The following is a 22,772-nucleotide window of genomic DNA, read 5'->3' as shown; positions in this document are numbered from 1 at the left end:
AATATTCAGAGTGAGATCCTCCATGAAATAGGAATGTAAATATATCAGCAGGAACTGCACTGTGCATTGAAGTGTCATTGCTGAACCCCAACTATTCACTTTGCTGCCCTCCCTTGGAATGTCAAGATATCGCAACTCTGTGTTTGAATTGAACTGTGGCTCGTCTTGAACAGACTTGGCTTATATCTGATTTAGGCAATGAGGCTTACACCCACTATACATAACCACTTTAGAATAACTGACAGGCCAATGAGGAAACAGCTGCAATTGTATTGTCATGTGATTTCAAATTATTCTCATTTTATTCTCCAATATTTTCTGTTTATCTTTCAATTGGTCTTTCTCCTGATATCATTTTGTGTGATAAAAGTAGCCTTTTTGCCTCACCTTTTTGATCTATAATAAAGTGTAGTCCTTAGAATTTCACATGATGAAAATCACATTATTTTCATGAGGTTAATTTTACAATGCGAGATGATTATGCCATTGTTTAAATGTTTAATCATCATTCAGGGTCTTCAAGGTCCGATGGGTCCACCTGGAACTTATGGACGTGAAGGTTCAAAGGTAACCAGTCAGTCAATCAATCAATCAATCAATCAATCAATCAATCAATCAATCAAATGTATTTATAAAGACCTAGGAAGAAACCTAGAGAGGAACCAGGCTCTGAGGGGTGGCCAGTCCCCTTCTGGATGTGCCGGGTGGAGATTATAACAGTACATGGCGATTAAGGCCAGATTTTTCTCCAAGATGTTCAAACGTTCATAGATGACCAGCAGAGTCAAATAATAATCACAGTGGTTGAAGAGGTTGCAACAGGCCAGGACATCAGGAGTAAATGTCACTTGGCTTTTCATAGCCGGGAATTTAGAGGTTGAAATAGCAGGTGCGGTAGAGAGAGTTGAAAACAGCAGGTCTGGGACAAGGTAGCACTTCCGGTGAACAGGTCAGGGTTCCCTAGCCGCAGGAAGAAGAGTTAAAACTGGAGCAGCAGCACGACCAGGTGTACTGGGGACAGCAAGGAGTCATCAGGCCAGGTAGTCCTGAGGCATGGTCCTAGGGCTCAGGTCCTCCAGGAGGGGAGGGAGAGAGAGAGGGAGAGAGAGAGAATTAGAGGGAGCATATTAAAATTCAAACAGGACACCGAATAAGACAGGAGAATAACAGCAGATATAACAGACTGACCCTAGTTCCCCGGCACATAGACTATTGCAGCATAGATACTGGAGGCTGAGACAGGGGGGGTCGGGAAACACTGTGGCCCCGTCCGACGATACCCCCGGACAGGGCCAACCAGGCAGTATATAACCCCACCCACTTTGTCAAAGCACAGCCCCCACACTACCAGAGGAATATCAACAGACCCCCAACCTACTACCCTGAGACAAGGCTGAGTATATCCCACGAAGATCTCCTCCACTGCACGAGCCCGAGGGGGCGACAAACCGGACAGGAAGATCACGTCTGTGACTCAACCCACTCATGTGACGCACCCCTCCTAGGGATGGCATGGAAAGCACCAGTAAGCCAGTGACCCAGCCCCCGTAATAGGGTCAGAGGCAGAGAATCCCAATGGAGAGATGGGAACCAGCTAGGCAGAGACAGCAAGGGCAATTTGTCGCTCCAGTGCCTTTCCGTTCACCTTTGCATCCCTGGGCCAGACTACACTCAATCATAGGACCTACTGAAGAGATGAGTCTTCAGTAAAGACTTAAAGGTTGAGACCGAGTCTGCGTCTGCGTCGAACCCACAACCCTGGCGTTGCAAACGCCATGCTCTACCAACTGAGCTACATCCCTGCTGGCCATTCCCTCCCCTACCCTGGACGACGCTGGGCCAATTGTGCGCCGCCCCATGGGTCTCCCGAGTGGCGCAGTGGTCTAAGGCACTGCATCGCAGTGCTAGCTGTGCCACTAGAGATCCTGGTTCGAATCCAGGCTCTGTCGTAGCTGGCCGTGACTGGGAGACCCATGGGGCGGTGCACAATTGGCCCAGCGTCGTCCAGGGTAGGGGAGGGAATGGCCAGCAGGGATGTAGCTCAGTTGGTAGAGCATGGCGTTTGCAACGCCAGGGTTGTGGGTTCGAATCCCATGGGGGGCCAGTATGAAAAATATAAAAAAATAACAAATGTATGCACTCACTAACTGTAAGTCGCTCTGGATAAGAGCGTCTGCTAAATGACTAAAATGTAAATGTAAATGCGTCTCTCACATTAATGTGCAGACCATTCCATAAAAATTGAGCTCTATAGGAGAAAACCCTGCCTCCAGCTGTTTGCTTAGAAATTCTAGGGACAATAAGGAGGCAGGACCAAATAGGTATGTACGGCAGGACCAAATCGGAGAGATAGGTAGGAGCAAGCCCATGTAATGCTTTGTAGGTTAGCAGTAAAACCTTGAAAATCAGCCCTAGCCTTAACAGGAAGCCAGTGTAGAAAGGCTAGCACTGAAGTAATGTGATCAATTTGTTTGGTTCTAGTCAAGATTCTAGCAGCCGTGTTTAGCACTAACTGAAGTTTATTTAGTGCTTTATCCGGGTACCCGAAGAGTAGAGCATTGCAGTAGTCTAATCTAGAATTGACAAAAGCATTGATTAGCTTTTCTGCATAATTTTTGGACAAAAGGTTTCTGATTTTTGCAATGTTACGAAGATGGAAAAAAGATGTCCTTGAAATATTCTTGATATGTTCATCAAAAGAGAGATCAGGGTCCAGAGTGACACCGAGGTCCTTCACAGTTTTTTTTTGAGACGACTGTACAACCATCAAGATTAATTGACAGATCCAACAGAACATCTCTTTGTTTCTTGGGACCTAGAACTAGCATCTATGTTTTGTCTGAGTTTAAAAGTAAAACAATTGCCGCTATCCACTTCCTTATGTCTGAAACATAGGCTTACAGGGTAGGCAATTTTGGGGCTTCACCATGTTTCATCGAAATGTACAGCTGTGTGTCGTCCGCATAGCAATGAAAGTTAACATTGTGTTTCCGAATGACATCACCAAGAGGCAAAATATATAGTGCAAACAATAGTGGTCCTAAAACGGAACCTTGAGGAACACCGAAACGTACAATTGATTTGTCAGAGGACAAACCATCCACAAAGACGAACTGATATCTTTCCGACAGATAAGATCTAAACCAGGCAAGAATTTGTAGAACAATTAAGGTTTCCAATCTCTCCAAAAGAATGTGGTGATCGATGGTGTCAAAATCAGCACTAAGGTCTAGGATCACGAGGACAGATGCAGAGCCTTGGTCTGACGCCATTAAAAGGTGATTTACCACCTTCACGAGTGCAGTCTCAGTGCTATGATGGGGTCTAAAACCAGACTGAAGCGTTTCGTATACATTCTTTGTCTTCAGGAAGGCAGTGAGTTGCTGCACAACAGCTTTTCTAAAATGTTTGAGAGGAATGGGAGATTCGATATAGGCCAATAGTTTTTTTTACATTTTCTGGGTCAAGATTTTGATTTTTCAAGAGATGCTTTATTACTGCCACTTTTAGTGAGTTTGGTACACATCCAGTGGATAGGGAGCCATTTATTATGTTCAACATAGGAGGGCCAAGCACAGGAAGTAGCTATTTTAGTAGTTTAGTTGGAATAGGGTCCAGTATGCAGCTTGAAGGTTTAGAGGCCATGACTATTTTCATGAATGTGTCAAGAGATATGGGATTAAAAAACTTGAGTTTCTCCATTGATCCTAGGTCCTGGCAGTTTTGTGCAGACTCAGGACAGCTGAGTTTTGGAGAAATATACAGATTCAAAGAGGAGTCCGTAATTTGCTTTCGTCAAAGAAGTTAATGAATTCATCACTGCTGAAGTGAAAGGCATCCTCTCTTGGGGAATGCTGCTTTTTCGTTAGCTTTGCCACAGTATCAAATATACAGTGGGGGAAAAAGTATTTAGTCAGCCACCAATTGTGCAAGTTCTCCCACTTAAAAAGATGAGAGAGGCCTGTAATTTTCATCATAGGTACACATCAGCTATGACAGACAAATTGAGAATTTTTTTCTCCAGAAAATCACATTGTAGGATTTCTAATGAATTTATTTGCTAATTATGGTGGAAAATAAGTATTTGGTCACCTACAAACAAGCAAGATTTCTGGCTCTCACAGACCTGTAACTTCTTCTTTAAGAGGCTCCTCTGTCCTCCACTCGTTACCTGTATTAATGGCACCTGTTTGAACTTGTTATCAGTATAAAAGACACCTGTCCACAACCTCAAACAGTCACACTCCAAACTCCACTATGGCCAAGACCAAAGAGCTGTCAAAGGACACCAGAAACAAAATTGTAGACCTGCACCAGGCTGGGAAGACTGAATCTGCAATAGGTAAGCAGCTTGGTTTGAAGAAATCAACTGTGGGAGCAATTATTAGGAAATGGAAGACATACAAGACCACTGATAATCTCCCTCGATCTGGGGCTCCACGCAAAATCTCACCCCGTGGGGTCAAAATGATCACAAAAACGGTGAGCAAAAATCCCAGAACCACACGGGGGGACCTAGTGAATGACCTGCAGAGAGCTGGGACCAAAGTAACAAAGCCTACCATCAGTAACACACTACGCCGCCAGGGACTCAAATCCTGCAGTGCCAGACGTGTCCCCCTGCTTAAGCCAGTACATGTCCAGGCCCGTCTGAAGTTTGCTAGAGTGCATTTGGATGATCCAGAAGAGGATTGGGAGAATGTCATATGGTCAGATGAAACCAAAATAGAACCTTTTGGTAAAAACTCAACTCGTCGTGTTTGGAGGACAAAGAATGCTGAGTTGCATCCAAAGAACACCATACCTACTGTGAAGCATGGGGGTGGAAACATCATGCTTTGGGGCTGTTTTTCTGCAAAGGGACCAGGACGACTGATCCGTGTAAAGGAAATAATGAATGGGGCCATGTATCGTGAGATTTTGAGTGAAAACCTCCTTCCATCAGCAAGGGCATTGAAGATGAAACGTGGCTGGGTCTTTCAGCATGACAATGATCCCAAACACACCGCCCGGGCAACGAAGGAGTGGCTTCGTAAGAAGCATTTCAAGGTCCTGGAGTGGCCTAGCCAGTCTCCAGATCTCAACCCCATAGAAAGTATTTGGAGGGAGTTGAAAGTCTGTGTTGCCCAGCGACAGCCCCAAAACATCACTGCTCTAGAGGAGATCTGCATGGAGGAATGGGCCAAAATACCAGCAGCAGTGTGTGAAAACCTTGTGAAGACTTACAGAAAATGTTTGACCTGTGTCATTTCCAACAAAGGGTATATAACAAAGTATTGAGAAACTTTTGTTATTGACCAAATACTTATTTTCCACCATAATTTGCAAAAAAATCCTACAATGTGATTTTCTAGAGAAAAAAAATCTCATTTTGTCTGTCATAGTTGACGTGTACCTATGATGAAAATTACAGGCCTCTCTCATCTTTTTAAGTGGGAGAACTTGCACAATTGGTGGCTGACTAAATACTTTTTTTTCCCCACTGTACATTTTGGATTGTTCTTATTCTCCTCAATTAGATTGGAAAAATAGGATGATCGAGCAGCAGTGAGGGCTCTTGGATATTGCACTGTACTTTCTTTCCAAGTAGTAGGAAGACTTCCAGTTTGGTGGAGCGCCATTTCCGTTCCAATTTTCTGGAAGCTTGCTTCAGGGCTCGGGTATTTTCTGTATACCAGGGAGCTAGTTTCTTGTGACAAATGTGTTTTGTTTTTAGGGGTGCGACTGCATCTAGGCTATTACACAAGGTTACATTTAGATCCTCAGTTAGGTCGTTAACTGATTTTTGTACTCCGACGTCCTTGAGTAGGTGGAGGGAGTCTGGAAGGGCCTCTAGGAATCTTTGGGATGTCCGAGAATTTATAGCACGGCTTTTGATGATCCTTGGTTGGGGTCTGAGCAGATTATTTGTTGCGATTGCAAACGTAAGAAGATGGTGGTCCGATAGTCCAGGATTATGAGGAAAAACATTTAGATCCACAATATTTATTCCACGGGACAAAACTAGATCCAGGGTATGACTGTGGCAATGAGTAGGTCCGGAGACATGTTGGACAAAACCCACTGAGTCGATGATGGCTCTGAAAGCCTTTTGGAGTGGGTCTATGGACTTTTCCATGTGAATATTAAAGTCAAAAAGTAGAATATTATCTGCCATGACTACAATGTCCGATAGGAATTCAGGGAACTCAGTGAGGAACTCTGTATACTGCCCAGGAGGCCTGTAAACAGTAGCTATAAAAAGTGATTGAGTAGGCTGCATATATTTAATGACTAGAAGCTCAATAGAAGAAAACACAGTCATTTTTGGGGGAGTAAATTGAAATTTGCTATCGCAAATGTTAGCAACACCTCCGGCTTTGCGGGATGCGCGGGGGATATGGTCACTAGTTTAACCAGGAGGAGAGGCCTCATTTAACACAGTAAATTAATCAGGCTTAAGCCATGTTTCAGTCAGGCCAATCACATCAAGATTATGATCAGTGATTCATTCATTGACTATAACTGCCTTGGAAGAGAGGGATTTAACATTAAGTAGCCCTATTTTGAGATGTGAGATATCACAATCTCTTTCAATAATGACAGGAATGGAGGAGGTCTTTATTCCAATGAGATTGCTAAAGCGAACACCGCCATGTTTAGTTTTGCTCAACCTAGATCGAAGCACAGAGACGTCGCAATTGGGATAGCTGAGCTGACTACACTTACTGTGCTAGTGGAAGACTCCACTAAGCTGGCAGGTCCATCACTCCTCAGCAGGCCAGGCTTTGTCCTGTTTGTGGGTGAGTCCCAGAAAGAGGACCAATTATCTACAAATTCTATATTTTGGGAGGGGCAGAAAACAGTTTTCAACCAGCGATTGAGTTGTGAGACTCGGCTGTAGAGCTCATCACTCACCCTAACTGGGAGGGGGCCAGAGACAATTACTCAATGCCGGCACATCTTTCTGGCTAATTTACACGCTGAAGCTATGTTATGACCCCGTAACGGGTGGAGGAGAGACCTGAGAAGGCTCGGCCTCTGACTCCGACTCTTTGCTTAATGGGGATAACCGGTTGAAAGTTTCTGTCGACTGAATAAGCAACACAGGTTGAGCATGCCGACAGCATTTCTTTCCAGAAGCCTTGAGAAAATAGTCAGGCTGTGGGGACTGTGTGAGGGGATTTATACTACTATCTGTACTTATTGGTGGCACAGATGCTGTTTTATCCTTTCCGACACTTAAATTGCCCTTGCCTAACGATTGCATCTGAAGCTGGGCTTGCAGCACGGCAATCCTCACCATAAGGCGATAGTTTTCCTGTATATTATGAATACAGCGACTGCAATTAGATGGCATAGTGTTAATGTTACTACTTAGACCTGGTGGAGGTCCTGTAGAACCATGTCCAGATAATGCGTCCGGGGTGAAAAAGTTGAATGAAAAAAGTTGAGCGAGGTAAAAAAATGACTAGAAAATAATTAAGACGTTGGTAAAATGTGTTAAATGAAGTCAAAACTGTAAAGTTAGCCAGGTAGCAACAAACAGCACAGCAGCACGGAGACAAGAGAGCTCTTGCCCCTACTATAATTCCCCTACCCTTAGTGAGTGTGTGTGTCTGAGCTGCATGTACTGTAAAGTATTCAGATCCCTCTGCAGCAGAGGAGAAGTTCTTCCTTTCCTGTGGCGGTCCTAATGAGAGCCAGTTTCATCATAGCGCTTGATGGTTTTTGCGACTGCATTTGAAGAAACTTTCAAAGTTCTTGAAATTTTCCAGATTGACTGACCTTCATGTCTTGAAGTAATGATGGACTGTCATTTCTCTTTGCTTATTTGAGCTGTTCTTGCCATAATATGGACTTGGTCTTTTACCAAATAGGGCTATCTGTATACCACCCCTACCTTGTCACAACACAGCTGATTGGCTCAAATGCATTAAGAAGGAAATAAATTATCTATATATATTATTATAATAGATTTTTTGGTATTTTACCCCCTTTTTCTCCCCAATTTCGTGGTATCCAATTGGTAGTTACAGTCTTGTCCCATCGCTGCAACTCCCGTACGGACATGGGAGAGACGAAGGTCGAGAGCCGTGCGTCCTCCGAAACACAACCCAACCGAGCCGCACTGCTTCTTAACCCGGAAGCCGGCCAGACCAATGTGTCGGAGGAAACACCGTACACCTGGCGACCGAGTCAGCGTGCACTGCGCCTGGCCCGCCACAGGAGTCGCTAGTGCGCGATGGAACAAGAACATCCCTGCCGGCCAAACCCTCCCCTAGCCTGGACGACGCTGGGCCAATTGTGCGCCGCTCCATGGGTCTCCCGGTCACGGCCGGCTGTGACAGAGCCTGGACTCGAACCAGGATCTCTAGTGGCACAGCTAGCACTGCGATGCAGTGCCTTAGACCACTGCGCCACTCGGGAGGCAAAATATTATATTTGTTTAACACTTTCTTGGTTACTACATGATTCCATATGTGTTATTTCATAGTTTTGATGTCTTCACTATTATTCTACAATATAAAAAAGTGTAAAAAAAAACTTGAATGAGTAGGTGTGTCCTAACCTTTGACTGGTACTGTACACTGAACAACAATATAAATACAACATGTAAAGTGTTGGTCCCATGTTTCATGAGCTGAAATACCATGCATTCGTATAAGTATTCAGATCCCTTGACTTTGTCCACATTTTGTTACTTTACAGCCTTATTCTAAAATGACATTCAGAGACTTGTCCCGAAGCCACTCCTGTGTTGTCTTGGCTGTGTGCTTAGGGTCGTTGTCCTGTTGGAAAGTGAACCTTCACCCCAGTCTGAGGTCCTGAGCGCTCTGGAGCAGGTTTTCATCAAGGATCTCTATGTACTTTGCTCTGTTCATTTTTCCCTCGATCCTGACTAGTCTCCCAGTCCCTGCTGCTGAAAAACATCCCCACAGCATGATGCTGCCACCACCATGCTTCACCGTAGGGATGGTGCCAGGCTACGTCCAGATGTGACACTTGGCATTCAGGCCAAAGAGTTAAATATTGGTTTCATCAGACCAGAGACCAGACCAGAGAGTCCTTAAGGTGCCTTTTTGCAAACTCCAAGCAGGCTGTCATGTGCCTTTTACTGAGGAGTGGCTTCCGTCTGGCCACTACCATAAAGACCTGATTGGTGGAGTGCTGCAGAGATGGTTGTCCTTCTAGAAGGTTCTCCCATCTCCACAGAGGAACTCTGGAGCTCTGTCAGAGTGACCATTGGGTTCTTGGTCACCTCCCTGACCAAGGTCTTTCTCCCCTGATTGCTCAGTTTGACCGGGCTGCCAGCTCTAGGAAGAGTCTTGGTAGTTCCAAACTTCAATGCAACAACTTATTGTGGGAAGCTTGTGGAAGGCTACCCGAAACGTTTGACCCAAGTTAAACAATTTAAAGGCAATGCTACCAAATACTAATTGAGTCTATGTAAACTTCTGACCCACTGGGAATGTGATGAAAGAAAGAAAAGCTTAAATAAATAATTCTCTCTACTATTATTCTGACATTTCACATTCTTAAAATAAAGTGGTGATCCTAACTGACCTAAGACAGGGAATTTTTACCAGGATTACATGTCAAGAATTGTGAAAAACTAAGTTTAAATGTATTTGGCTAAGGTGTATGTAAACTTTCGACTTCAACTGTACTTATGTAAATAAGGTATTTCCGTTTATTTTTTATTATTTTTATTTTTTTGGCAAAAATGTCTAAAAACCTGCTTTTGCTTTGTCATTATGGGGTATTGTGTGTAGATTGATGAGAATTTTTTTATATTTAATCCATTTTAGAATAAGGCTGTAACGTAACAAAATGTGGAAAAGGGGAAGGGGTCTGAATTCTTTCTGAATGCACTGTAATATATCCCAGAAATGTCCCAGACATTTTCCATATGCACAAAAAGCTTATTTCTCTCAAATGTTGTGCACAAATGTGTTTACTTCCCTGTTAGTGAGCATTTTTCCTTTGCCAAGATAATTCATCCACCTGACAGGTGTGGCATATCAAAAAGCTAATTAAAGAGCATGATCATTACACAGGTGCACCTTGTGCTGGGGATAATAAAAGGCCACTCTAAAATGTGCAGCTTTGTCACACAACACAATGCCAAAGATGTCAAATTTTTTGAGGGAGTGTGCAATTGGCATGCTGACAGCAGGAATGTCCACTAGAGCTTTTGCCAGAGAATTTTATGTTCATTTCTCTACCATAATGTCGTTTTAGAGAATTTGGCATTACGTCCAACTGGCCTCACAACTGCAGACCACGTGTATGGCGTCGTGTGGGTGAACGGTTTGCTGATGTCAACATTGTGAACAAAGTGCCCCATATTGGCGGTGGGGTTTCGGTATGGGCAGGCATAAGCTACGAACAATGAACACAATTGCATTTTATCGATGGCAATTTGAATGCACAGAGATACCGTGGCGAGATCCTGAGGCCCATTTTTATGCCAATCATCAGCCGCCATCACCTCATGTTTTAGCATGATAGGCTAATGCACTGCCCCATGTCGCAAGGATCTGTACACAATTCCTGGAAGCTGAAAATGTCCTAGTTCTTCCGTGGCCTGCATACTCACCAGACATGCCACCTATTGAGCATGTTTGGGATGCTCTGGATTGATGTGTACAACAGCATGTTCCAGTTCCCACCAATATCCAGCAACTTTGCACAGCCATTGAAGAGGAGTGGGACAACATTACCAGGCCACAATCAACAGCCTGATCAACTCTATGCAAAGGAGATGTGTCACGCTGCAAAAGGCAAATGGTGGTCACACCAGATACTGACTGGTTTTCTGATCCAAGCCTCTACCTTTTTTTTTAAAGGTGTCTGTGACCAACAGATGCATATCTGTATTCCCAGTCATGTGAAATCCATAGATTAGGGCCTAATGCATTTATTTCAATTGACTGATTTCCTTATATAAACTGTAACTCAGTAAATTCTTAGAAATTGTTGCATGTTGCGTTTATATTTTTGTTCAGTATACATGTGCATTTCGTCATGTAGTTGGTGTGTGTTCTGTGAGTAATGAATGTGTTAACATGGGGGGCCCAAAGGGTGCGTGGATCAGATGGACGTCCTGGGACACCTGGACTCAACTCACAACACATATCATTATATTTTACTGCTGTAGGCCTATGATCCCTGTGGTTTTGGCCTTGTGACATTCAGTACTAACTGGTAGATGTCCTCTGAGAATGAAATACAAATTGCAGGACATGGAAAGGAAATATATTCTGTACTGTGTGTGTGTGGCTTAATTTTTATATCACAGAGAAGACAGAATCAACTTGCATGTACATGTATGATTGTTATACAGTACTGTAATTGTTAAAAGTTTTCCTGTCTTGTTAAAGTGTTTCCTGCTGTTTCTCTAAGGAGCAGAGGGAGAGAAGGGGATTCAAGGGTTACCTGGTGACCAAGGACTGCCGGGGTTCAAAGGTCACAAGGTAATGAATTACATAATGATGCTCACCTATCAACCAGATTACAAAAGTAATCTTTTTTGGTTTATTACTTGTTATTATCATAATATGTCATATTAATAGTCATATTATGACTGACTGTAGGTAACATGTATTTCCTTGTTTTCAGGGGGAAACTGGAGAGCCTGGTCCCAAAGGAAGCCAGGTATAATACATTTGTGTTTGGTCCTTTTGCTTTTTAGATGTGTTCATGACTTCTATTTTGAGCAACAGCAGGTAATTGTGTTTTTAATTTTTAATCGTCACCCTCCCATTCTGTTTCTCCAGGGTGAGAGGGGGAATAATGGCGTGCCTGGGACCCCTGGGGAAAATGTATGTAACCTTTCACCTCTCTCAACTCTACTTGAGGGGCATGCATTACTCATAACTAATATAGATGTTCATACTGCCTTTTAGACTCTGACTTCATGTTTATCCATGTCATTGCCTCTCTGTGGGTGAAACTGGGCTCAGAGGAAGCAAAGGAGAGGTATGTTTCATTAGTTTGTAAATATCTCACTTCTCAAATATAACTTCTTATTTGTGCCCTGAGAAATTCAGAAATCCACCTATACAGACCTACAGGTCTATTTTGAAGACTGTAACCACATTTCCATCTACAGTTTTCATGCGAGTAAAGTCATACCATATAAAACAAATATCACGATAGGCTAATTTGTTCTTTCGACATGGTGGTATCTTTTTGTGTCAGTAAAATATATTATGCGAGAAATGGCGGTGGAAACGCCTTTATGCACAAATATTGATATAATAACCATCATATCGAAGTAAATTTAGAGTCACGCAACTTGGGAAATCATGCAGTTTAAATTAGGCTACAGATTAAATTAATTATGATTAACTTCACAGGGTGGTGAAAGTGCATGGTATATGCTTGATGCTCCTTTCCAATAAATGTCAAGGTCCTATTCTGATGACATGATGATCGATGCTGTTTTGACAAATAAAAACATTCTCGCTCTTATCCATAATCTCATCATGTACACTAGCCTACCCGCAGAGCCTACCTGTACTGTATCTGCGATCTGTTGGTTAGAGCGCACGTGCCAAGACCAGAGTAGGCACATTTGCTATTTTTGTGCCAAAACTATCCGTAGAGTTGAAAATGCGATTTAGACATATTGAACATTAGATGTTTATTCGGTACATGAAAATGTAAGCGAAAAAGTCAATTTTGTGTGAACTATGTCATCACCCACTGATTTTTATCTACAACAAGTCAGTTTGGTGGAAACACTACTGGTGGGAAAAATTTTATATTTTCTTCATGCAGATTTTTTAATATTCGCATGAAAATTTGTCGCCAATTGGATGGAAACCTAGCTATACAAACCACATTATTTGATCAACACTGACACAAACAAACAGAATACAATTCTGATGAGAGAAGGGAAATATAAAGTGGTTAGTTCAGTTCCCCATAACCGCGTCCACTGTCTCATGAAAACGTCTTGGTCTGTGACAAGTAGCACATACACATAATGTGGTTTGGACATTCCCACTTGTGCGTCACACTGCACATATTCAATGGAATCAAAAACATAAACAAACAGAACAATTCTATGCAGACATTGGTTTTAAAAAGTAAAGTGAATTCTACAGACTGCAAACATACAACAGGTATGCAAACATACAAGACCGCAAACATACATCAATGCAATCTATAACACCAACTGAATTTGCTGTAATGTTGTCCCCCACCAGAAAGGTGTATCATGATAAACACTGGAGCCAGAGGGCCAGATGGGAGGAAGGGGGATGTGGGTCTGATGGGAGCTGCTGGGTCTTGCGGCTCTCCTGAACAAGATGGGTTACCAGGACAACCAGGAGAGCCGGGATACCCAGGGAAACCTGTAGGTGGACCACTTCTGTTCCTCTAGACACGAGTAGAATCAATTTGCCCCAAAATGTCAATAGAGTCATTACCAGCTCATTACCTACCAGCATACTGATGTAAATGTATTGTCTTTCAGGGGAAGCCACCAACTGATGACCACTTGATGAAGCTTTGCGCTAATGTACTTCGGAGTATGTTCCCTGCTATTTTATTTTATGCGTGACCATTATCGGTTGTATGGATTCTTGAAGATTTGGACTGTTACAAATGATAAGACTCCAGAATGCTTGCAAGAAATTAAGACATTAGGCAATCATTGATATATATTTTAGTTTTTCACCAAGTGCACGTATCCAGGGCATTTCGAAATAGTGAGGAAGTTCGTAACTATAGGTCTAAGAAAGCATGCAGCAGCATCCTGTTGGTCTACACATACAACAGCATGTTCACTGAACTACCCCCTGGAAACAGCTGGCACACCAGTGCAGCTTTCATTTCTGCATTTTGGAGGAAAAAAACACGAATCCTCTGCAACGTACATTGTTGCCTAATCTCTGTTTCTGGGTAGGACTCAGTACACGTTTCTATTTTAGACCACAACTCTTGGAGATACTACTGTCGGTATGTTATTGTGTAATGAAAATCAGGATCTGGCTCCGAACTAAACAAATGCATAGACCTACTATACATTGGAACAATGTATATGACAAAATAGCAACAATACAGCTAGTATGGTGTTGCCTGGCTATCCTAACTCTGTGCTCCAGCCAAACGCTACAACAGTTTCTTCTCCGCAATGAGTCTGGATCTGAGTACCTCCCGGACAATTTCTAGAAGGCAAACACATTCTAACAGTCCTGATTGGTCCCAGAAACCGGTTTGTAGGCCACAAATAATTATATCCTTGTTGTCCTTTTTCTGTAAGTGGCACACAGTTCTTTGCCTGACAACTCAAACTGAATTATTTCGCTGCTCTATGTTCGCTACATACTTCAGTCTGAGACTGCCATCGTTGAAATATTGAAAATATTATTATAATAGTGCTGATCATGATGACAGATATTCAGGTAAAAACACATAATTACATTATGACACCTACCAACTTTCCAACTGTTATAATTATTCATATAATTTTTTATTTTAGGGGGTAGATCAGCGTTAATAGTGCAGATTGATTGTAGATTCCATCAATGTAATTGTCTGCATCATTTCCAATACCCCATATATGAAATAACACATATGGAATCATGTAGTAACCAAAAAAGTGTTAAACAAATCAAAATATATTTTAGATTTGAGATTCTTCAAATAGCCACCCTTTGCCTTGATGACAGCTTTGCACACGCTTGGCATTCTCTCAACCAGCTTCATGAGGTAGTCACCTGGAATGCATTTCAATTAACAGGTGTGCCTTGTTAAAAGTTAATTTGTGGAATTTCTTTCCTTCTTAATGCATTTGAGCCAATCAGTTGTGTTGTGACAAGGTAGGGGTGGTATACAGAAGATAGTCCTATTTGGCAAAAGACCAAGACCATATTATGGCAAGAACAGCTCAAATAAGCAAAGAGAAACGACAGTCCATCATTACTTTAAGACATGAAGGTCAGTCAATATGGAACATTTCTAGAACTTTGAAAGTTTTTTCAAGTGCATTCGCAAAAACCATTACATTTTTTTTACATTTTAGTAGACGCTCTTATCCAGAGCGACTTACAGGAGCAATTAGGGTTAAGTACCTTGCTCAAGGGCACATCGACAGATTTTTCACCTAGTCGGCTCGGGGATTAGAACCAGCGACCTTTTCAGTTACTGGCACAACGCTCTTAACCACTAAGCTACCTGCCACCCCATCAACCATCAAGCATTTTGATGAAACTGGCTCTCATGAGGACTGCCGCAGGAAAGGAAGACCCAGAGTTACCTCTGCTGCAGAGTATACGTTCATTAGAGTTACCAGCCTCAGAAATTGTAGCCCAAATAAATGAGTTCAAGTAACAGACACATCTCAACATCAACTGTTCAGAGGAGACTGCGTGAATCAGGCCTTCATGGTCGAATTTCTGCAAAGAAACCACTACTAAAGGACACCAATAATAAGAAGAGACTTGCTTGGGCCAAGAAACACGAGCAATGGACATTAGACTGGTGGAAATCTGTCCTTTGGTCTGATGAGTCCAAATTTGAGATTTTTGGTTCCAACTGCCGTGTCTTTGTGAGATGCAGAGTAGGTGAACAGATGATCTCTGCATGTGTGGTTCCCACCGTGAAGCATGGAGAAGGAGTTGTGATGGTGTGGGGGTGCTCTGCTGGTGACACTGTCTGTGATTTATTTAGAATTCAAGGCACACTTAACCAGCATGGCTACCACAGTATTCTGCCCCGATACGCCATCCCATCTGGTTTGCACTTAGTGGGACTATCATTTATTTTTCAACAGGACAATGACCCAACACAGCTCCAGGCTGTGTAAGGGCTATTTGACCAAGAAGGAGAGTGATAGAGTGCTGCATCAGATGACCGGGCATCCACAATCCCTCGACCTCAACCCAATTGAGATGGTTTGGGATAAGTTGGACCACAGAGAAAAGTAGTCAACAAGTGCTCAGCATATGTGGGAACTCCTTCAAGAATGTTGGAAAAGCATTCCAGGTGTAGCTGGTTGAGAGAATGCCAAGAGTGTGCAAAGCTGTCATCAAGGCAAAGGGTGACTACTTTGAAGAATCTGAAATCTAAAATATATTTTGATTTGTTTAACACTTTTTTTGGTTACTACATGATTCCATATGTGTTATTTCATAGTTTTGATGTCTTCACTATTATTATACAATGTAGAAAATAGTAAAAAAATAAAAAAAATAAATGAATGAGTAGGTGTGTCCAAACTTTTGACTGGTACTGTATATATATATATATACACATACATACATACATACATATATATACACACCTGTCTATATAAGGTCCCACAGTTGACAGTGCATGTCAGAGCAAAAACCAAGCCATGAGGTCAAAGGACTTGTCCGTAGAGCTCCTAGACAGGATTGTGTCGAGGCACAGATCTGTGGAAGGGTACCAAAACATTTCTGCAGCATTGAAGATCCCCCAGAACACAGTGGCCTCCATCATTCTTAAATGGAAGAAGTTTGGAACCACCAAGACTCTTCCTAGAGCTGGCCGCCCGGCCAAACTGAGCAATCGGGGGAGAAGGGCCTTGGTCAGGGAGGTGACCAAGAACCTGATGGTCACTCTGACAGAGTTCTAGAGTTCCTCTGTGGAGATGGGAGAACCTTCCAGAAAGACAACCGTCTCTGCAGCACTCCTGCAATTAGGCCTTTATGGTACAGTGGCCAGACAGAAGCCACTCCTCAGTAAAAGGCACATGACAGCCTGCTTGGAGTTTGCCAAAAGGCACCTAAAGACTCTCAGACCATGAGAAACAAGATTCTCTGTTCTGATGAAACCAAGATTGAGCACTTTGGCCTGAATGCCAAGCGTCACGTCTGGAGGAAACATTGCACCATCCCTACGGTGAAGCATGGTGGTGGGAGCATCATGCTGTGGGGATGTTTTTTAGCGGCAGGGACTGGGAGACTAGTCAGGATCGAGGCAAAGATGAACGGAGCAAAGTACAGAGAGATCCTTGATGAAAACCTGCTCCTGAGCGCTCAGGACCTCAGACTGGGGCAAAGGTTCACCTTCCAACAGGACAACGACCCTAAGCACACAGCCAAGACAATGAAGGAGTGGCTTCGGGACAAGTCTCTGAATGTCCTTGAGTGGCCCAGCCAGAGCCCAGACTTGTACCCGATCGAACATCTCTGGAGAGATCTGAAAATAGCTATGCAGCAACGCTCCCCATCCAACCTGACAGAGCTTTAGAGGATCTGCAGAGAAGAATGGGAGAAACTCCCCAAATAAAGGTGTGCCAAGCTTGTAGCTTCATACCCAAGAAGACTCGAGGCTGTAATTGCTACCAAATGTACTTCAACAAGGTTCTGAGGAATGGGTCTGAATACTTATGTAAATGTGATATTTCAGTTTTTTATATTTTATAAATTAGCAACAATTTATCAAAACCAGTTCTTGCGTTGTCATTATGGGGTATTGTGTGTAGATTGATGAGGGGGCGAAAAACTATTTAATCAATTTTAGAATAAGCCTGTAACCTAACAAAATGTGGAAAAAGTCAATGGGTCTGAATACTTTCCGAAGGCACGGACACAGCATATTTTACATTAGTTATCTTGTTGTTTTTAATCCCACCCTTCAGCTCCACTCAACCCCTCTCATATATCCAACAACACCATCCATTTTTTATTACTACAGACCCGGGTTCGATCCTGGGCTTTAACACAACCGGCTGTGATCGGGAGTCCCATAGGGCGGCGCACAATTGGCCCAGCGTCGTTCGGGTTAGGGGAGGTTTGGCCGGGCTAGGCCGTCATTGTAAATAAGAATATTACTTAACTGACTTGCCTGGATAAATAAATAGTTGGTTGTAACTTTGGGTAGAGCAGACATTCCCATATATTTTTGTTAGCTTCATGTGTGACATAACTCCACCAATCCTATTTCTGATATAATTTACAAAGATTATATATATTTATTTTTGGTAAAAAATAATGTTTTTTTAATCAATTAGTATATTTGAGTTTAACCAGAATATTTGTTGTATTATTTGTTCTGTCTTTTCTGGTGGATTAAACTGAAATTGCAACCGTTAACAAACTAACCTGACCAGCGATGCTAATTCCTTCTACAGATCAGCTGCCCCAGCTTCTACAGATGATGGCACCAAAAAGTAAATATGGGCAGTGTGAGACAGTGAAGGGGCCCCTGGTGAGCCAGGCTCTGCTGGCCGTAAAGGCCCCAGTGGAACACCAGGGTACCCTGGTACGCCCGGCCTAAAGGGCTACCCAGGACTGCCAGGCCGGATGGGGGCCTCGAGCACAAAGGTAACACTGAGCTGGGTTAGAGGGTTACATTGTCTTGTCTGTGATGGGCAAACATTTTGTTTAATTAAATAACCTTGCTGACCCGTAGATATGTTCTTATGTGCAGGTAAAATTGGACCAATGGGATTAAAAGGTTCCAAAGGTGATGGTGACACATGGTTACCAGGTCCTCCTGGTCCAGCAGGTAAGAATCCCCCACTTCTGTAGTAATGTTGAGTGCTGTCATCTACAATCGAACAGTGGCCAACATACTACCAATTGACCAACCAATTGACCAACATATTGACCAGAAATCTGTAGATATTTATTTGGGATGTTGTCAATTATGGGATAAACAGTATCACCTTGAGAATTGTGTTTTTATTTTCCATGTCTGCAGGTCTCCAGGGGTCCAGAGACAGTGACGGACATGGCATATCAGCACCTTCAGGTGAACCAGGGAAATCAGGGATCCCCGGTATCCCAGGAAAGCGTGGCCCTCTTGGGGCCAAAGGTGTATGTGACCCCTCCTCCTGCTACCAGGCCATCCTCAGAGAGGAACACTATAGGAAATGACCCGACTTCTAGTTCTCACCAGGAAAGCAGGACATTTTAACTTTGGCTTTTCAAGTTTGAGGCTGAAATGACTAAGATGTCAAGGACTGATGACTCGGAAATCAAGGGCTGCTGGAGAAGTGAGTAAACCCATGGAGATTAATTAATACTGTATAGACTGAGTGTACAAAACATTAGGACCACCTTCCTAATATTGAGTTGTACCCCCTTTTGCTCTCAGAACAGCCTCAATTCACTCTACAAGATGTCAAAATGTTCCACAGGGATGCTGGCCCATGTTGACTACATTGTTCCCACAGTTGTGTCAAGTTGGCTAGATGTCCTTTGAGTTGTGGACCATTCTTGATACACACGGGAAACTATTGAGCGTGAAAAACCCAGCAGCGTTGCAGTTCTTGACACACTCAAACAGGTGCACCTGGCATCTGCTACCATACCCCCTTCAAAGGCACTTAAATCTTTTGTCTTGACCATTCACCCTCTGAATGGCACACATACATGGCCCAGCGTTGTCTGGGTTTGGCCGGTGTAGGCCGTCATTGTAAATAAGAATTTGTTCTTAACTGACTTGCCTAGTTAAATAAAGGTAAAATAAAAATAAAATAAAATACACAATCCATGTCTCAATTGTCTCAAAGCTTAAAAATCCTTCTTTAACCTGTCTCTTCCCCTTCATCTACACTGATTGAAGTGGATTTAACAGGTGACATCAATAAGGGATCATAGCTTTCACCTGGATTCAACTGCTAAATCTATGTCATGGAAAGAGTGTTTTAGGTTATTGTTCTGCTGAAAGGTGAATTCATCTCCCAGTGTCTGTTGGAAAGCAGACTGAACCAGGTTTTCCTCTAGGATTTTGCCTGTGCTTATAGGTGTATTCCGTTTATTTTTATTTAAAAAACTCCCTAGTCCACCACCATGCTTGAAAATATGAAGAGTGGTACTCAGTGATGTGTTGTGTTGGATTTGCCCGAAACATAACGCTTTGTATTCAGGACCAAAAGTTAATTTCTTTGCCAAATTTTTTGCAGTATTACTTATGTGTTTAGTTGCAAACAGGATGCATGTTTTGGAATATTTGTATTCTGTACAGGTTTCTTTCTTTTCACTCCGTCATTTAGGTTAGTATTGTGGAGTAACTACAATGTTGTTGATCTATCCTCAGTTTTCTGATATCACAACCATTAAACTCCGTAACTGTTTTAAAATCACCATTGCCCTCATGGTGAAATCCCTGAGCAGTTTCCTTCCTTCCTTTTATTTTTACACATCTACCAATCGGTGCCCTTTGCGAGGCATTGAAAAACCTCCTTGGGTCTTTGTAGTTGAATCTGTGCTTGAAATTCACTACTCGATTGAGGGACCTTACAGATAATTGTATGTGTGGGGTACAGAGATGGGGTAGTCATGTTAACCACTATTATTGAACACGGGATGAGTCCATGCAATTTATTATGCGATTTGTTAAGCACATTTTTACTCCTGAACTTATTTAGGCTTTCCATAACAAAGGGGTTGAATACTTATGGACTCAAGACATTTAAGCTTACATTTTTTCTATAAACAAAATTCCACTTTGACATTAAGGGGTATTGGGTGTAGATCAGTGACACAAAATCTCAATTTAATCCATTATAAATTCAGGCTGTAACACAACAAAATGTGGAAAAAGTAAAGGGGTGTGAATACTTTCTGAAGGCACTGTATTTGATACTATTTCACAAATTCAGCTCCAGCCATTACAATGAGCCTGTCCTCCCCAATTAAGGTGCCACCAACATTCTGTGATTGCAGTTGAAATTAAATTAAAAGTACATAGTGCAAGTGATCAGTGCTGTTCGAGATTCTGCACAGATTATTATAGCAATTGTGAAGATCTCCACAAACCTACCTTTGCATAATATCTTGAACATACACTCTTTCTATTTTTATTTTATTTATTTCACCTTTATTTAACCAGGCAAGCCAGTTGAGAACAAGTTCTCATTTACAACTGTGACCTGGCCAAGATAAAGCAAAGCAGTGCGATAAAAACAACAAGACAGAGTTACATATGGGGTAAAACAAAGCATAAAGTCAAAAATACAACAGAAAATACACTGCTCAAAAAAATAAAGGGAACACTTAAACAACACATCCTAGATCTGAATGAATGAAATAATCTTATTAAATACTTTTTTCTTTACATAGTTGAATGTGCTGACAACAAAATCACACAAAAATTATCAATGGAAATCAAATGTATCAACCCATGGAGGTCTGGATTTGGAGTCACCCTCAAAATTAAAGTGGGAAACCACACTACAGGCTGATCCAACTTTGATGTAATGTCCTTAAAACAAGTCAAAATGAGGCTCAGTAGTGTGTGTGGCCTCCACATGCCTGTATGACCTACCTACAATGCCTGGGCATGCTCCTGATGAGGTGGCGGATGGTCTCCTGAGGGATCTCCTCCCAGACCTGGACTAAAGCGTCCACCAACTCCTGGACAGTCTGTGGTGCAACATGGCGTTGATGGATGGAGCGAGACATGATGTCCCAGATGTGCTCAATTGGATTCAGGTCTGGGGAACGGGTGGGCCAGTCCATAGAATCAATGCCTTCCTCTTGCAGGAACTGCTGACACGCTCCAGCCACATGAGTTCTAGCATTGTCTTGCATTAGGAGGAACCCAGGGCCAACCGCACCAGCATATGGTCTCACAAGGGGTCTGAGGATCTCATCTCGGTACCTAATGGCAGTCAGGCTACCTCTGGTGAGCACATGGAGGGCTGTGCGGCCCCCCAAAGAAATGCCACCCCACACCATGACTGACCCACCGCCAAACCGGTCATGCTGGAGGATGTTGCAGGCAGCAGAACGTTCTCCACGGCGTCTCCAGACTCTGTCACGTCTGTCACATGTGCTCAGTGTGAACCTGCTTTCATCTGTGAAGAGCACAGGGCACCAGTGGCGAATTTGCCAATCTTGGTGTTCTCTGGCAAATGCCAAACGTCCTGCACAGTGTTGGGCTGTAAGCACAACCCCCACCTGTGGATGTCGGGCCCTCATACCACCCTCATGGAGTCTGTTTCTGACCGTTTGAGCAGACACATGCACATTTGTGGCCTGCTGGAGGTCATTTTGCAGGGCCCTGGCAGTGCTCCTCCTGCTCCTCCTTGCACAAAGGCGGAGGTAGCGGTCCTGCTGCTGGGTTGTTGCCCTCCTACGGCCTCCTCCACGTCTCCTGATATACTGGCCTGTCTCCTGGTAGCGCCTCCATGCTCTGGACACTACGCTGACAGACACAGCAAACCTTCTTGCTACAGCTCGCATTGATGTGCCATCCTGGATGAGCTGCACTACCTGAGCCACTTGTGTGGGTTGTAGACTCCGTCTCATGCTACCACTAGAGTGAAAGCACCGCCAGCATTCAAAAGTGACCAAAACATCAGCCAGGAAGCATAGGAACTGAGAAGTGGTCTGTGGTCACCACCTGCAGAACCACTTCTTTATTGGGGGTGTCTTGCTTATTGCCTATAATTTCCACCTGTTGTCTATTCCACTTGCACAACAGCATGTGAAATGTATTGTCAATCAGTGTTGCTTCCTAAGTGGACAGTTTGATTTCACAGAAGTGTGATTGACTTGGAGTTACATTGTGTTGTTTAAGTGTTCCCTTTATTTTTTTGAGCAGTGTATATATACAGTGTGTGCAAATGTAGCAAGTTATGGCGGTAAGGCAATAAATAGGCCATAGTGCAAAATAATTACAATTAGTATTAACACTGGAATGATAGATGTGCAAGAGATGATGTGCAAATAGAGATACTGGGGTGCAAATTAGCAAAATAAATAACAATGTAAATAACAATATAGGGATGAGGTAGTTGAGTGGGATAATTACAGATGGGCTGTGTACAGGTGCAGTGATCGGTAAGGTGCTCTGAC

The 22,772-nt window shown here is 42.9% G+C and overlaps 1 long non-coding RNA gene across 1 annotated transcript; it reads left to right on the top strand.

Moving 5' to 3' along the window:
• Positions 1-12,895: 12,895 nt before the first annotated feature.
• Positions 12,896-18,965, top strand: LOC311147096. Its single transcript, XR_014614731.1, has 5 exons — positions 12,896-13,348; positions 13,469-13,523; positions 18,095-18,287; positions 18,394-18,471; positions 18,667-18,965. It is a non-coding gene; the product is annotated as an uncharacterized lncRNA (long non-coding RNA).
• The last annotated feature ends 3,807 nt before the right edge of the window (positions 18,966-22,772 follow it).

This window comes from Coregonus lavaretus (assembly GCF_964263955.1).
Source record: "Coregonus lavaretus genome assembly, chromosome: 19".
NCBI classification, from domain to species: domain Eukaryota; kingdom Metazoa; phylum Chordata; class Actinopteri; order Salmoniformes; family Salmonidae; genus Coregonus; species Coregonus lavaretus.
This window is presented reverse-complemented; position numbering and strand designations above follow the sequence as displayed.